Source organism: Rhinoraja longicauda, chromosome 11 (genome assembly GCF_053455715.1).
Source record: "Rhinoraja longicauda isolate Sanriku21f chromosome 11, sRhiLon1.1, whole genome shotgun sequence".
NCBI lineage: Eukaryota > Metazoa > Chordata > Chondrichthyes > Rajiformes > Arhynchobatidae > Rhinoraja > Rhinoraja longicauda.
The window spans coordinates 25545489-25560050 of record NC_135963.1 but is presented as its reverse complement, the minus strand read 5'-3'; positions in this window follow the sequence as shown (position 1 = coordinate 25560050).

Below are 14562 nucleotides of genomic sequence, written 5' to 3'. Positions count from 1 at the left end.
CCTACACACCAAAACCAATAATCTCTGTCATCAAGAAAGACATGGGTAGCAAGCATTAGGAAACGCCACTAGCTGCAGTTTCCCTTCCACCATAAATGTACTTGGCAGTTAAAATAGTGTCATCAGACTATGCATCTCCAAATATACTACTGGTTATTTCATTGAATTGTCATTGGGTTTAAATCCTGGAATTCCCAACACAGCACTGCGGGGTTGAAAAACTAGTGGTTTGGGAGGGTGGTTATTTTACTACCACCACCACCACCACCACAAGGTCAATTAGGAAAAGACAATGGATACTTAATGATTCCTGGATTAAAATAAAGTAAGTGTATTTTTGTGGTCTTTTCATCTGTCTCTGGGTTACTATTTGGTTACTATTTCTTTGTATGCATTCACAAAAATCACTGACCATCCCTCTAATTTCTGCTCCTGCCATGCATAAATGGTCTGCAATTCCACTTGGATATTTTTGCAACTTGTCAGTGTGGATGGTCTGTTGGCTTCCCAATTCTAGATGCCTGGGGTTGAGAAGTGGAGAATCAACGTGTGTTCTACTTCAGACCAGTCTTCTACCATCTCTACTAACACTAAATCTTAAGAACGGGTTTATTGCACTACAGTTCAGTTTTATCTGATGTTTTTATTCAACTACTTTATTCAACAACGAGTCAGGCAGCATCTCTAGAGAAAAGGAATAGGTGGAGTTTCGGGTTGACCCGAAACTCCGCTCATTCCTTTTCTCCAGAGATGCTGCCTGACCTGCTGAGTTACTCCAGCTATTTGTGTCTACCTTCGGTGTAAACCAGCATCTGAAGCTCCTTCCTACGTAGAATTCTGCACAGTCACGGCGGCGCACGGTAGAGTTGCTGCCTTACAGCAAATGCAGCGCCGGATACCTGGGTTTGATCCTGACTACGGATGATGTCTGTACGGAGTTTTACCTTCTCCCCGTGGGTTTTCTCCGAGATCTGTTTCCTCCCACAATCCAAAGACGTACAGGTTTTTAGGATAATTGGATTGGTAAATGCAAATGTCCCAAGTGGGTGTAGGATAGTGTTAATGTGCGGGGATCACTGGTCGGCGTGGACCCGGTGGGCCGAAGGGCCTTCTTCCGCGCTGTATCTCTAAACTAAATTATCAGTTTACGTTTTATATCCTGAAAGAAACCTTAAAGTGCATGTATAATATTTAAAATGTTTATTCCTGTTTCTGTAAGGTTTCCAGTTCTTGGGATGTTTTTGTCTTTTTGGATATTTACTAAAACATTTGGTTTAGTACTTGTTGATCTTGCTCTTGGGAAATGGAGTATTGGCTCAAAGGGGACATGCTGCTGAATTGGGTAAGGTTAATTGAGTCATTTACTGGAACATGACCTAGATTCCTGGGCAATGAGGCAGACAATTAATCGCATTATGAAATAAAATTTGGTCATAAGTAATTGTGTGGTTATTTCGGAGAGCAAATAAATTCCAAGCACCTGACATAAAATAATGCACATATATACCAACTAGAAAAGATACTGTGCATGTTGTTTTTAATATCCAGATTCGATTATATCAATCAACTCGGTTATATTGACATTAACATAAGATGGCATTGGGGAAATGTGAGGTTACGCACTTTAAGAATTAAAAGGCAGATTATCTACATGGGGAGAGAATGCAAGTGAATGAAGTACAGAAAGATCAAGATGTTCTAAAGCATGAATCACAAAAGGCTAGCATGCAGGTTCCATCAGTGGTTAAGACAAACAGCATTTTGGTATTTTATTGCAAAGGGGTGGGAGTTTTAACAATAGGGAAGTTATGTCACAGTTGCATATTGTGTTGGTGAGGTCACACCTGGAATGCAGTGCATTGGTTTGATCTCTTCAACCTAAAAAAAGAATTTAGGAATGTTGCAGGTAGCCAGCGGAGATTCACAAAGCTCAATTACTGGAATGAGAGGCTAGAGTGTTTGTGTCTTTGTTCCTAGGAGCTCAGAAGAATGAGAGGCGACTTTATTCAATTATATAACTTAAGGATACCTGGACTATCTCTGACATCTCCCTCCCATTTCTGGACCTCACCATCTCCATCACAGGAGACAGACTAGTGACGGACATTTACTATAAACCCACTGACTCGCACAGCTATCTGGACTACATTTCTTCCCACCCGGTCCCCTGCAAAAAGTCTATCCCCTACTCCCAATTCCTCCGTCTACGCCGCATCTGCACCCGGGATGAGGTGTTTCACACTAGGGCTTCTGAGATGTCCTCGTTCTTCAGGAAACGGGGCTTCCCCTCCTCCATTATAGATGAGGCTCTCACTAGGGTCTCTTCTACATCCCGCAGCTCCGCTCTTGCTCCCCCTCCCCCCACTCGCAACATGGACAGAATCCCCCTCGTTCTCACCTTCCACCCCACCAGCCAGCGGATCCAACATATCATCCACCAACATTTCCGTCACCTACAACGGGACCCCACCACTGGCCATATCTTCCCATCCCCTTCCCTCTCTGCGTTCCGCAGAAACCGTTCCCTCCGTAACTCCCTGGTCCACTCGTCCCTTCCTACCCAAACCACCCCAACCCCGGGCACTTTCCCCTGCAACCGCACGAGATGCAACACCTGTCCCTTTACCTCCCCCCTCAACTCCATCCAAGGACCCAAACAGTTTTTCCAGGTGAGACAAAGGTTCACCTGCACCTCCTCCAACCTCATCTATTGCATCCGCTGCTCTAGATGTCAACTTATTTACATCGGCGAAACCAAGCGCAGGCTCGACGATCGCTTCGCTGAACACCTGCGCTCGGTCCTCATTAACCAAACTGATCTCCCGGTGGCCGAGCACTTCAACTCCCCCTCCCATTCCCAGTCTGACCTTTCTGTCATGGGCCTCCTCCAGTGCCATAGTGAGGCCCACTGGAAATTGGAGGAACAGCACCTCATATTTCGCCTGGGCAGTTTGCAGCCCAGTGGTATGAGCTGTAGAGAGCATCCTGTCCGGCAACATTACAGTCTGGTTTGGGAACAGCTCTGCCCAGGACAGGATGGCCCTGCAGAGAGTAGTGCGTTCGGCAGAACGCACCATGGGAACTACACTCGTCCCCCTGCAGGACCTATACATCAGGAGGTGCAGATCCAGAGCAAGCAAGATCATGAGGGACCCCTGCCACCCCAGTAACGGACTGTTCCAGATGCTACGGTCAGGCAAACGCCTCCGCTGTCACGCTGTGAAAACGGAGAGGATGAGACGGAGCTTCTTCCCACAGGCCATCAGGACTGTCAACTTTGATAACCCCAGAGACTAAATTTTTGTCGACACTTTTTGTGCTATGTTTAGTAACTTATTAACTTTATTTATATGCTGTAACTGTAATTATTTTTGTGCACAACCCGCAGGCTTTGCCACTTTCATTTCACTGCACATCGAGTATGTGTATGTGACAAATAAATTTGACTTGACTTGACTTGATCGACTTCTCCAACTTTAGATAGTTCCTCTGTCCCTCCCTTCCCCTCCTCCTTCCCAGATCACCCTCTATCTTCCTGTCTCCACCTATATCCTTCCTTTGTCCCGCCCCCCTGACATCAGTCTGAAGAAGGGTCTCGACCCGAAACGTCACCCATTCCTTCTCTCCCGAGATGCTGCCTGACCTGCTGAGTTACTCCAGCATTTTGTGAATAAATCGATTTGTACCAGCATCTGCAGTTATTTTCTTATATAACTTAAGGAGGCTGGACAGTATAGGTGTTGGGATGTTTTCACTTGTGGGAGAAGCACAAGGAAAAGGGCATTGCAAGGAAATTTCTTCTGAGGGTAGTGAATCTCTGAAATGTTCTGTCCCTGTGGATGGTTGAGGCCAGATATTTATACTTGAGATGGAGACAAAGAAATATATGAAAGATGTTCAACGTTATGGGGAACAGGAGAGTAGTGAAGCTCAACGATAGGTTGAACGGTGGGGCAGGTTTGAGGAGCGAGGTGGCTCACTGCTGGTTTCTTGTGCAATCTGATATCGGTGATGCTAATCATGTTAGTTTAGGATTCGATGCATACAGAGTCAAGAGAGGTGCAGTCTGTTTACTGCATTCAGTTACTATCGGGAAACCAAGAGCTAAGCAAATCCAAGCAATAAATTTAATATTTTGGTTTTTTTGAGAGGACAACTTGTGGGTTGAATATCCGCAAATATTTAAGGGGCATTTTGATCTTTTGATTCTTGGATTGATTTAGTGGCCTATTCACAACCATGTCTGGTATTCGCATTGAATTCCAGATTCATTAATTGATGACTCATTGTTCAGCAGGGCAGAGTTGCGTTTCAATATGAATGCCAATGAGCAATGCCATTCTCAAAATTAACCCTTTGGTTTAGTTTTGATTTATAGGTCAAATTGTACTAATGTGCAATGAAGTAAAGAATTGGATATATAGAGGGGATTGTTTAATCGTTCCCCTCAAGTTATTTTTGATATTTGAATAAATATGCAATTTGGTGAATGGATCAGTTGTGAAGGAAGGGAGTGGTCACTGCAATGTGACTGAAATGGTAAATGGGAGGGAATGTGTGGGAGAAAGAATGCTTTCTGGCAATGTTGGAAGTCAGAGGTGGGTTAGAGAGTAAGTTGGAAAGTGAATGTGGTAGTCATAACGAATACCAATTTCAACAAAACTAAAAGAGCAGCAATGTTGTGAGTGGGGGAAGAGAAACCAATGGGGGGGGGGGGGGGGCAAGTGAAATGCAGGGACTTCGAAGTAAGTATGGATGGTTAGGTTTTACTAACAGATCTGAATTGAGACTGGAAAACCCAAGAGAGAAGAATGGTTCTGCATTGTGGTTTATTTGTTTTTATGAAACAATCCAGTAAAATTGTACAGATTTTTACTAGACGCCACCCTCAACGACACCATGCGGGTCATCACTGGCTGCCTACGCCCTACTCCGATGGATCTCCTGCCAGTGCTCGCAGGTTTCACCCGCCAAGCTTCGCAGAGAGTTCTTCACTCATAGGCTAGTGTGCAAGGCCCCATCGGACGCCAAACGTCCTTTGCACCCAGGATTCACAGCAACTGGGACCTCAACGCCTGTCATCTCGTCACCCTTTCTCCTGTCATGCAGCGACCCTCTGTGGGTCCGGTTTCAACGTACTAGGAGCATGGAGAACCAGCTGGGAACAGACATCGCGACCTCCTCAATTCACTGTCCCACCGAACACCACAGCCCCACCCGGCTCGGACATGCCCCGCAAAGAGTGGGTCGCCCTGAACCGGCTCCGCACAGGGGTGGGCCGGTTCAACGCCAACATGCATCGTTGGGGGTTGCGTCCATCAGCAGCCTGCGTGTGTGGAGCAGACCAGCAAACAGCGCAGCAAGTCATTTTCGACTGCACTGTCCTCCGTCCCCCTGGTGGAGGAGTAGACCTCACGGCCCTTGACAACAGCACGTTGCACTGGCTACAGCGCCTGGAGGACGTTACATAATTTCTGCTGCCTCAACCGCAAGAAGAGGTACAGTAGGTATAGGTGTGAGAGGTCAGGTGATATCATTTGTCCATATAAATTTCCATATTAATATCACAAGGAAACGGATTATATTTCAGAGGTTTTGATCCAAATCTGTGGGGGTTTGATTTCACTAGCTGTGGTATGATTTCACTGTATTGTTGGTACTATGGCGAGTCCGAAAACTTGTTGGTTGTAGAAGAAGTTTATTGCAGCCGCAATATTCGAACACAGAGTTAAACAACAAGGTAAAGGACAACCATCAAAAACTTACTGTCTTCTTCGAAGACTTCGCCAAACTGATATATCTGGCGCCAAAAGCGCACATGACCACGCTGGCCAATCCGCGATGTCGCTCCCTGGACCAATCCCCACGGTCGCGTTCCCACGTGACCTCGCTGGCCAATCCGAGGGTTCGACGACCTGGACCATTCTCTATGGTCGCTACATGACCCCCCCCCCCAGAACCCGAGGTGCGGAACCTAGCAGGGAGCCGGATTTCGCGACTATAACGAGTACGGAGAGGGACAGCCTGAACCACAGGAGCCGGGGGTTCCGGACTTGGCGGAACTGCCGGAACGGGAGGTCCTGGAGGAACTGCCGGAACGGGGGGTCCTGGAGGAACTGTCGGAACGGGGGGTCCTGGAGGAACTGTCGGAACGGGGGGTCCTGGACTGAGCGGAACTAACGGAGGTTGGCCTCTCCTAGGGGTTTGACCGACCAGGACTGGTTGATCCGGATCTAAATGTGCAGGTTTGAGCCGGGACACCGAGATGAGCTCACTCTTGCCGCACATGTCTAAGGTGAAGGTAGCCGTTCCCTTACGCAAAACCCGGAACGGCCCTTGATAGACCCTCTGCAACGGGGCGCGATGGGAATCTTTTCGCAGAAAAACAAACTCACAGTCCTTCAGGGAAGGCGGTTCATGTACCATGGGACACCCATGACGTGAAGTCGGAACTGGAGCCAGGGAGCCCACCCGTTCCCGGAGAGATGCTAACACTGATGGGACTGTAGGCAGCTGGTCTGAAGGGTCCGGAAACAAATCTCCGGGTACTCGAAGTGTCGAGCCATATACTAGCTCCGCGGACGACGCACCGAGATCTAGCTTAGGAGCAGTCCGGATGCCCAAAAGAACCCAAGGGAGCTGGTCTACCCAGTCCGGGCCTTCAAGCCTTGCACTGAGGGACGCCTTAAGTTGACGGTGGAACCTTTCTACGAGTCCATTTGCTTGGGGGTGATATGCAGTTGTGGGTTGTAACTTGGAACCGTACAGTTCTGCGAGCGCGGCCCAGAGGGACGAAGTGAACTGTGGGCCTCTGTCTGTGGTAATAACTGCCGGGACCCCGAAACGAGCTACCCAATGAAGGGCCAAAGTCCTAGCACAAGACGCTGACGAAATATCGGACAAAGGGAAAGCCTCTGGCCACCGGGTGAACCGATCCACCACCGTGAGGAGGTGGGTGTAGCCCCGGGAGGAAGGCAAAGGACCGACCAAATCCACGTGGATGTGGAAAAAACGAACAGCAGGGACCTCGAAATCCTGTACGGGGGGCTGGACATGGCGCTGGACTTTAGCGGTCTGACAGGGAACGCAGGCACGCGCCCAACCCGCTACCTGTTTCCGTAGGCCATGCCAGACAAACCGAGCTGCTACCAAAGCAGAGGTGGAGCGGATGGACGGGTGTGCCAGCCCATGAATGGCATCGAAAACCCGGCGCTGAAGGGAGGGCGGTACTACCGGCCTGGGACGGGGAAGAGAAACATCGCACGAGACTTTTGTGCCTTCTGACCCACAAGCTACCTGGGCCAACTTCAATCCCGAAGTGGTGGACTGGTATGCCGAAGCGGTATCCGCTAGAAGCTGTGCCTCCGCAAGCTCCTGGGGATCCACTTCGCAGTCCACCGCCGAAATAGGGGGAAAAGCAGGTCTAGACAGGGCGTCAGCAACGGCATTAAGCTTACCCGCGACATGACGGACATCGGTGGTGAATTTGGGGATAGCAGTCAGGTGCCGCTGCTGGCGGGCCGACCATGGGTCAGACAATTTGAAAAAAGCAAATGTTAATGGTTTATGGTCCGTAAAGGCCACAAATGGGCGGCCCTCAAGGAAGTACCTGAAATGACGAACAGCTAAATAGAGGGCCAAAAGCTCTCGGTCAAATGCGCTATACTTCAGCTCAGCCGAATTTAGTTGCCGGCTGAAAAACGCCAAAGGCTGCCAACGGCCACCGACCTGCTGCTCCAGAACCCCGCCCACCGCCACGTCAGAGGCGTCAACGGTCAGGGCCGTGGGGGCGGAGGGGCTCGGGTGGACCAACATGGTGGTGTCTACCAAGGCTGCCTTAGCTGCTGTAAAAGCCGACTCTGCGGTCGGGGACCATATCAACTCTACCGGATTCCCTGCAAGGCATTGGAAAAGCGGGCGCAGGACTCGCGCAGCTGCCGGAACGAACCTATGGTAGAAATTAACCATGCCTACGAACTCCTGTAGCCCTTTTACTGTGGTGGGCCTAGGAAATGCCCGGATAGCCTCCACCTTTTCGGGCAAAGGGGTGGCGCCGGCAGGGGTAATTCTGTGCCCCAGAAAATCAAGAGCAGGAAGGCCGAATAGACATTTGGAGGGTTGGATAATGAGCCCGTGGTCTTGGAGCCGCTGGAACACGGTCCGCAAGTGGGCCTGGTGTTCCTGTACTGAGGGGCTGGCGACCAGGATGTCGTCTAAATAAATAAACAAAAAGGGTAAACCCTGGCCCACGCGGTCCATCAGTCGTTGGAAAGCCTGTGCCGCGTTCTTTAAACCGAAAGGCATACGCAACCATTCAAACAACCCGAACGGAGTAATCGTTGCAGTTTTCTGTATGTCCTCCGGTCGCACCGGGATATGGTGGTATCCTCGCACCAAATCGATTTTGGAGAACACCACCGCTCCTTCCAGCCCAGATGAAAAGTCCTGTAGGTGCGGTATGGGGTAACGATCAGCCGTGGTGACAGCATTGAGACGCCGATAATCGCCACATGGTCTCCACCCCCCAGATGCCTTGGAGACCATATGTAACGGCGAGGCCCACGGGCTGTCAGACTGACGGACAATTCCCATTTCCTCCATCTTCCTGAACTCCGCCCGTGCCACCACCAGTTTGTCTGGCGGTAGTCTCCTGGCCCGAGCGAAAATGGGAGGGCCTTCGGTGCGGATGTGATGGACCACGCCGTGCTTGGCCGAAGACGTGTCAAAACGTTGAATGAGCAGCTCTGGAAACTCCGCCAGAATCTCAGCATACGAGTCGGGGGCCGCGACGACGGCCTGGACAGTAGGGCTGGGCGAGGAGGCGATTGTCGGAGCGACGTGCTCATCTTCGGTGGAGGGTCGGAGGTCGTTACCGCGGACATCAGGGACCAGTGAAAAAGCCCAGAGAAAATTTGCTCCCAGGATCGCTTGTTTGACGTCGGCTATGATGAATGGCCATTCGTACGTGCGGAGGCCTAACACAAGGGACATCTTCCGTATACCGAAAGTGCGAATTGGGCTGCCATTAACCGCGATGAGGGTGGGACCTGTCTTACCCGATCTGGTTTCGAGGTCGGTCGGCGGCACTATACTGACGATGGCTCCCGTGTCCACCAAAAATTCTGTGTCCGTGAATCGATCATGGACATAGAGGCGCCGGTTCTGGCCAATCGTAACTGCCCCTATGTACGATCGGCCGAGGCATTTCCCGCGAAGGTACAAGGCGAGCGGCAGTTGCGGGATTCGCTACCCCATCGTAGGTGATAATAGCACCAGCCGCGCTTGTGCGGATCTTTTTGGCGGGCTTTCGGAGAATTGGCGGGAGACGCGGCGCCATCTTGCCGTCGCTGTGGCGTGGTCACTGATGTCGAGACCTTGTTGATCGAACCGCTTGCCTTGTTTTTTGCCGCTATTAGCGCGTCCGCTTTCGCTGCATATGCTTCGGGGTCCTTAAAAGAACAATCCGTGAGCAGCATTCGGACATCCTCAGGAAGCTTCTCGCGGAATGCCTGTTCGAACATAGGGCAATCCGTATGCTCACCGGCTAGCATCATCATTTCGGACATGAGGACGGAAGGCAGTCGGTCTCCAAGATCCGGTAGGTGCAGAAGTTTTGCCGCACCACCATGCTTATTAAACCCGAAGATTCGCAGTAATACTTTCTTCATGGCCTCGTACTTGCTTTCCGCAGGTGGATTAACGATGAACCGCATCACGCGCGTGGTCATCTCCGACGATAGAGCGCTGACGAGGTAGTAATACATCGTGGAGTCGTCCGATATCTTCTTTATATGAAATTGAGCTTCGGTGTGTATAAACCAAGATTGCGGTGCGTGCGTCCAAAACCACGGAAGGTGAACGCTTACCGCGCTTGACTCCGGTGTGCCCGGCGCGGCCATCGACAACGAGGCGTCGGCTTCCTGCATAGTCGGTGATCGTCCAGATCACGTCGGGGTCACCAATATGGCGAGTCCGAAAACTTGTTGGTTGTAGAAGAAGTTTATTGCAGCCGCAATATTCGAATACAGAGTTAAACAACAAGGTAAAGGACAACCATCAAAAACTTACTGTCTTCTTCGAAGACTTCGCCGAACTGATATATCTGGCGCCAAAAGCGCACATGACCACGCTGGCCAATCCGCGATGTCGCTCCCTGGACCAATCCCCACGGTCGCGTTCCCACGTGACCTCGCTGGCCAATCCGAGGGTTCGACGACCTGGACCATTCTCTATGGTCGCTACAGTACAGTCTTTTAAGTTTGGTCAAAGGCACAAAATAACATCTCGTTGAAATCTTAGCAGTGTTCCCAATATGCAAGGACTCAAATAGTTACAGTTTAATGAAAATGAAGATGAGAAGAATTTTTCTTTTACAGTGCTAATTGTGTTATTACACGAAACTGTGATGTCGATGCTGTGACAAATATTGCTACTCCCACCTGACATTTGCATCTGCCCTCACTCACTCTTTGTCTTGGGACTCTGTACTTGCATCCGTGAGACCCGTTGCTTCATTGTGTTCAGGTTTTACAAATGTATTACAAAAATACTCAATTTTTCTGTTTATTTCCAGAAACACAACCAAGATTGTTTGCAGGCCCATCCCCATTGTTTCCTAAACAATGTATTTGGTTAAAACATTCTGCAAAGGATTCTGTCACAAACTGCACCCTGTTTTAACAAAAGGAGCCTTTACGTCATAGCACGGCTCCTTTAAGCGATTAGCGACAGTTGATCATTCTTTGTCCTTGTGATATAATAATTTACCACTGTTTAACCCACTTAGAACGTTTAAAAAATCTGGTTATAAACTCTGGATATGTAGAACAAACACAACAAAAAGCTGTTAAATCAATCATTAGTATCTCAGCTAGTTAATACAATGGCCATGTTAAGCTGCACGGAACGGTTAAATCTGTGATATTGTTAATTGGATTTCATCCCGAGTGGCTGCTAGGAGTTAAAATTGACATCAGCAACTCTTCACAAAGAAACTACTTTTCTTCCTTATGGCTATTAGGCAACTTTCTGGAACACACACTTGGATATGGCTAAGTATGTTTATGATAACACAATTCATTAACTTATGTTACCTTTGAGCGTTGCTTATCAATGCAATTTGTTGAAATTACCTTGCTCTGAACCTAAGTGGTGCAATACATAGATCTTTTCTCTGTATAAAAGTTTCAACCCGAAACGTTGCCTATCCATGTTCTCCAGGGATGCTGCCTGACATGCTGAGTTACTGCAGCATTTTCTGTCTTTCTCTGGTCTCTGAATGTTGACTGAAAATGCAGACGTTTCTATCATTAATTAACTCTTGCTAGAGAGGTGTGGCAGGGAATCTCTTTCTAAATTTCCCAATAATGTAGGACTTCTGCCAAGATCTTTCTATTCCAGTGTTTTCACACCTTTCCTTGCTGGCATTTGCCAGATGTGTGCTTTGAGCTTCCTACAGGGGTCGTCATTAAGAATGGAATGAGGAAATTCCTGTTCTGCAACAGTGTGAGCTGCAGCAGCAGCACAGGAAGATCCCAAGATCTTAGTATGGAAAAACAAAATGTACACTTTACTTCAACGACATTCTTGGCCATAGATCATCTGGAGGCGGCAGGGAAGCAGTAGGCCGTAACAATCATGTGGAGGCGGCAGGGAAGCGGTAGGCCGTAACAATCCGTATCAATGCCAAACCTTATCGACCCATTTCCCCACTCATTCCTGAGCAATTGTACCCTTTTGTAAAATCTCATATATTTTCAATAGTAGGAGCATTAAAGTGACAAGGATTCAGGGAAATAAATATAGCTGCAATTAATAAAACACGGAATCAGCAGAGTTGCTGCATTTAAATGACGTGCCAATGAATATCTAAAATGTTGGTTTTAATTGTATTGTATTGTTAATTTCTTTAACAATTTAGTGTATAACTTGAAATTAGCATTTCAAACTAATTGTCAGTGTATGTAATTTTTCCAATAAATCCCCCCCCCCCCTCCCTTTTTGTATCATTTTAGCTTTGAATTGGGAAAGTAAACCATGTATTGAATATTGTGAACATGTTTGAGTTGTTTCCCCTTGCTGGAAAGTTGAGAGCTTATTTTGGACTGGGCTGAGGAAAAAAAAAAATCTCCATGCACACAGCTGAGACTTTATGGAATGTTATATCCCAAAGGATTGGAATCCTTGTTCAGTTCTGAGACTGATGGTTTAGTAGACGTTGAAGGATATGATGGGTGTGTGGAAAAGTGGAGTTGACACTGAGGCTCAACTTTGAGCTTATTGAACAGCAGAGTAAGGTCCAAGGTATTCAAAGTGTTTTGTGAATGTGTAGGAAGGAACTGCAGATGCTGGTTTAAACCAAAGATTGACACAAGAAGCTGGAACAACTCAGTGGGACAGGCAGCATCTCTGGAGAGATGGATTGGGTAATGTTTTGGGTCGAGACCCTTCTTCAGACTGAAGAATGCAGGAACAGCAGGCACTGCAGAAAGCTAATGGCATGTTGGCCTTCATTGCGAGAGGATTTGAGTTTCGGAGCAAGGAAGTCCTACTGCAGTTGTACAGGGCCCTGGTGAGACCGAACCTGGAGTATTGTGTGCAATTTTGGTCTCCTAATTTGAGGAAGAACATTATTGCTATTGAGAGAGTGCAGCCTCGGTTCACCAGGTAATTGACATATGATGGAAGAATGGGTCGACTGGTCTTGTATTCACTGGAATTTAGAAGGATGAGAGGGGATCTTATAGAAACACATAAAATTCTTAAAGGATTGGACAGACTAGATGCAGGAAAAATGTTCCCAATGTTGGTGGAGTCCAGAACCAGGGGTCACAGTTTCAGAATAAGGAGTAGGCCATTTAGGACTGAGATGAAGATTTTTTTTTAACCCAGAGAGTTGTGAATCTGTGGAATTCTCTGCCATGGAAGGCAGCGGAGGCCAATTCACTGGATGTTTTCAAGAGAGAGTTAGATTTAGCTCTTAGGGCTAAAGGAACCAAGGGATATGGGGAAAAAGCAGAAACAGGATACTGATTTTAGTTGATCAGCCATGATCATATTGAATGGCGGTGCTGGCTCGAAGGGCCAAATGGTCTACTCCTGCACCTATTTTTCTATGTTTCTATGAAACGTGACCCATTCCTTCTCTCCGGAGATGCTACGGTCCCGTGGAGTTACTCCAGCTTTTTTTGTCTATCTTCTGGCCCAATGGAATGTCACTTTCCTTGCCAGCAGATGACCTACCGACCCATCGCATGACACCTTTTGAACAACCCGGGGCTTCTATTTGATCATCAATGATTGAGGATGAATATGTAACTTCCCATGCCCTCTGGCAGGCTCACTTGCTGGGTCTGGCTAGCTGACTCAATGGGCTGCTCACCACACCCTGGCAATGGGCACAAATGGCCCAGTGCTACAGGATGAGAGCTGAGCACTTTCTGGGACTTTCCTCTTCGTTTCACTTTGGCCACAATGGTTGAGTGAGAATCCTGTTCCTAATTTCTATGTGCCCATTATTGCAAATAAATCAATAGAGCACATGATGCAGACTAACAAAATGTCCCAATGAGTCATTCCTATCTCTCTGGTAACCTAAAAAACACAGTGGCAACCTGAAACCCGGTTAAACCAGTATTTTTAAATGTGATTGCATGTGTCCTTTGGATTGAGGAAGAGGTTTGTGCACAACTGTTTTTGTCAGATTACACCTACAACTAATCCTTTAATGTTTTAGGAAAGAACTGCAGATGCTGGTTTAAATCGAAGGGAGGCCCAAAATGCTGGAGTAACTCAGTGGGACAGGCAGCATCTCTGGGAGAGAAGGAATGGTTGACGTTTGGAGCGTCTCGACCCAAAATGTCACCCATTCTTTCTCTCCAGAGATGCTGCCTGTCCCGCTGAGTTACTCCAGCATTTTGTGTCTACTAATCCTTTAATTGTTGTTGTGCATCCACTTTTGTGCATTCTGCATCAGGAACACGCAAGCAGAGGAAAGACTATACTGCCTTTCTCAACATTTGCATAATATTCCAAAGTGCTTTATGGCCTTTGAAATACTTGCGGTGTTGTTATGTTGCAATAGACAAAGCAGTAAAATTGCTAGAGAAAATAGGAGAGAAGCAAAAAGATTTGACTGGGTAATCCTCAGAAAATCTGAACTTCAAAAAAAATCTTAAACCTGTCTAAAATTCTGGTGGAGGATTGACAAATACAATATCTGAAGCAAACAAAAATCAAGAAAATCGGCATAGACACAAAATGCTGGAGTAGAAAGAAACTGCAAATGCTGGTTTATACCGAAGGCAGACACAAAGTGCTGGAGTAACTCAGCAGGTCAGGCAGCACGTCTGGAGAAAAAGAATGGGTGTTATTTCGGGTCAGAACCCTTCTTCAGACCCGACCCAAAACATCATCCATCCTTCTCCTGAGATGCTGCCTGACCCGCTAAGTTACTCCAGCACTTTGTGTCTGTCTTCGGTAGAAAACCAGCATCTGCAGTTCCTTCCTACACAAGAAAACCAGCATTTCAGGCAGCATCTGCAAAGAAAGAAACAGAACTAA